Consider the following 3157-nt stretch of genomic DNA (forward strand, 5'->3'; position numbering starts at 1 on the left):
TTGCTAATGATGTCATTGAGGAACTGACTATTTGAGTATTTCTGGTATGATTTAAAGGGATATTACAAATGACTTGAGTACATGGGATATATACACTGATCAGGCATAACATTATGACCACCTTCCTAATATTGTGTTGGTCCCACTTTTGGTGCCAAAACAGCCCTCACCCGTCAAGGCATGGACTCCACTAGACCACTGAAGGTGTGCTGTGGTATCTGGAACCAGATGTTAGCAGCAGATCCTTTAAGTCCTGTAAGTTGCGAGGTGGGACCCCAGACAGCAACATAGTCTGGCCCAGATCCGGCCCACATCTGGTACATGTAGATTATACGCGGACCACATGTGGGCCAGATCTGTGCCGACACTATGTTGCTGTTAGGGACCTCCATGGATCGGACTTGTTTTTTTTCAGCACATCCCACAGATCCTCAGTTGGATTGAGATCTGGGGAATTTGGAGGCCAAGTCAACAACTCAAACTCATTCTTGTGCTCCTCAAACCATTCCTGAACCATTTTTGCTTTGTGGCAGAGCTCATTATCCTGCTGAAAGAGGCCACAGCCACCAGGGAATACCGTTTCCATGAAAGGGTGCACATGATCTGCAACAATGCTTAGGTAGGTGGTACGTGTCAAAGTAACATCCACATGGATGGAAGGACCTGAGGTTTCCCAGCAGAGCATTGCCCAAAGCATCACACTGCCTCCGCCGGCTTGCCTTCTTCCCATAGTGCATCCTGGTGCCATGTGTTCCCCAGGTAAGCGACGCACACGCACCCGGCCATCCATGTGAGAAAACGTGGTTTATCAGACCAGGCCACCTTCTTCCATTGCTCCGTGGTCCAGTTCTGATGCTCACGTGCCCACTGTTGGCGCTTTCGGCGGTGGACAGAGGTCAGCATGGGCACCCTGACGGGTCTGCATCTATGCAGCTCCATACGCAACAAACTGAGATGCACTGTGTATTCTGACACTTTTCCATCAGAACCAACATTAACCTCCTGAGCAATTTCAGTAGCTCGTCTGTTGGATCGGACCACACGGGCCAGCCTTCGCTCCCCACGTGCATCAGTGAGCCTTGGCCGCCCATGACCCTGTCGCTGGTTCACCACTGTTCCTTCCTTGGATCACTTTTGATAGATACTGACCACTGCAGACCAGGAACACCCCACAAGAGCTGCAGTTTTGGAGATGCTCTGACCCAGTCGTTTAGCCATCACAACTTTGTCCTTTGTCAAACTCCTTACTCTTGCCCATTTCTCCTGCTTCTAACGCATCAACTTTGAGGACAAAATGTTCACTTTCTGCCTAATATATCCCACCAACTAACAGGTGCCGTGATGAAGAGATGATCAGTGTTATTCACTTCACCTGTCAGTGGTCATAATGTTATACCTGATCGATGTATATAAAAGTGATGTCCGGCCCAGGAAAATTGAAACGTTCACCCTTTATTCAAACATTTTTAAGCATATTGTGTAGTCATGCTTGGAATGAATTTTATTTGTAATAATGCAATGAAACATGCCAAATTGTGCGGACATCATTTTTGGCCATGCTGTCATACGAAAAAAAAAAAAAAAAAAAAAAAAACTTGCAAAAACAAGAGAGAACCAATGACATATTAATAACTGTTTATGTTGTAGTCATTGTATGCTTTTCCCTGTATTTTTTTATATAATTTTTTTAGCTCCCACCCCAATCAAACACACCTGAACCAGCTAATCAAGGTCTTAGGCATATTAGTATCTTCCAGGCAGGTGTGTTGAGGCAAGTTGGAGCTAAACTCTGCAGGACAGTGGCCCTCCAGGACCAAGTTTGGGCACCCCTGGTTTAATCGAACTTGTAGGGTCATTAAAAACAAATATTTCCCATCCGGACATCAATTTTGGCCACTGCTGAACACACACACATACGCTTTTACCACATGTTCGCTTGTGATAAACAAAAAACAACTAATATAATTTCCAATTTAATATTTTATTCAGGACATTAAGACATGTTGAGATTTTATGCCAGTCACGATTTAAAAGACACAACACCACAGACACAGACCGCCGACCTAGCAGGCAGCTCTGGTGAAAATGTTTCCTAGCTTATCGAACTATTTGTGCAATTTCAATTCAGCAAGAATAAATAGGTAATGAGATGAACGAAAACACTTCAGCCATCATTGTGTTCCCACTGGTATGACGATGAGCTATACCTGCAGAATCACAATCACTTCATCTTAGCTCGTTCTTTCTTCTGTCCTTTCTGGGAAATGCTTTTCTTGATAAAAAAAAAATTCTGACAATGTGGCCACTCTTCAGATTTGGCCTGTATGACCTTCACACACACTACCTAGAAGAAGAAGGTAACTATAAAGCCCAGAGACTAAAAGTGAAAGCAAATGTCAACACACACACACACACGTTGGCACACCTATCCTTATGAGGACATCCCATAGGCGTAATGGATTTTATACAGAGCTAATGAGATTTTCTAGAACCTAACCCTAACATCTAAACTTATGCATCACAGAAAACTTTCTGCATTTTTACTAAAAAAAAAAAAAAAAAAAATCATTTAGTATGTTTATTTAGCGTTTTGAATTACAAGGACATCAGAATGTCCTCATAAATGTAGGGGGCGTGGCCTGACACCTGAATACACACTACAATATAAGGCCTTAGGGTCCTCATAATGTAGGTCATACTAGTACACACACACTCTTTAAAAATACATTTGTACACACATCAAACAGGAACACTTTTAATGATCATACTCCTTATACAGCATGTGCAAAGTTCCGCAATAAGCCTTTTAATTGGATTAGAGCAAATTACCATTTGTAATGTCAGCTAAGTTTTAGTCATAATGATAATCTCCTGATCCTGCCACTGCAGCAATATTAATTACTACCTAAGACAATGAAAATGAAATATGACATGCTATCTACTATTTTCCATTGGAAGATCAGCTACATGTTCATATCACAGCCTTCCAGACTGTTTTTTTTATTTTTATTATTTTACTTCTGGGTAAATCTGATGAAAACGTGCAGTCTTCATATGAGTGTACATAACTTCAAACAAATTACGAAACTATTGGTAACGCTTTACAATAAGGTCCCATTGGTTAACTAATGCATTAACTAAATTAACAAAAAGCCAC

The sequence above is a fragment of the Megalobrama amblycephala genome, linkage group LG19 (assembly GCF_018812025.1).
Source record: "Megalobrama amblycephala isolate DHTTF-2021 linkage group LG19, ASM1881202v1, whole genome shotgun sequence".
NCBI classification, from domain to species: domain Eukaryota; kingdom Metazoa; phylum Chordata; class Actinopteri; order Cypriniformes; family Xenocyprididae; genus Megalobrama; species Megalobrama amblycephala.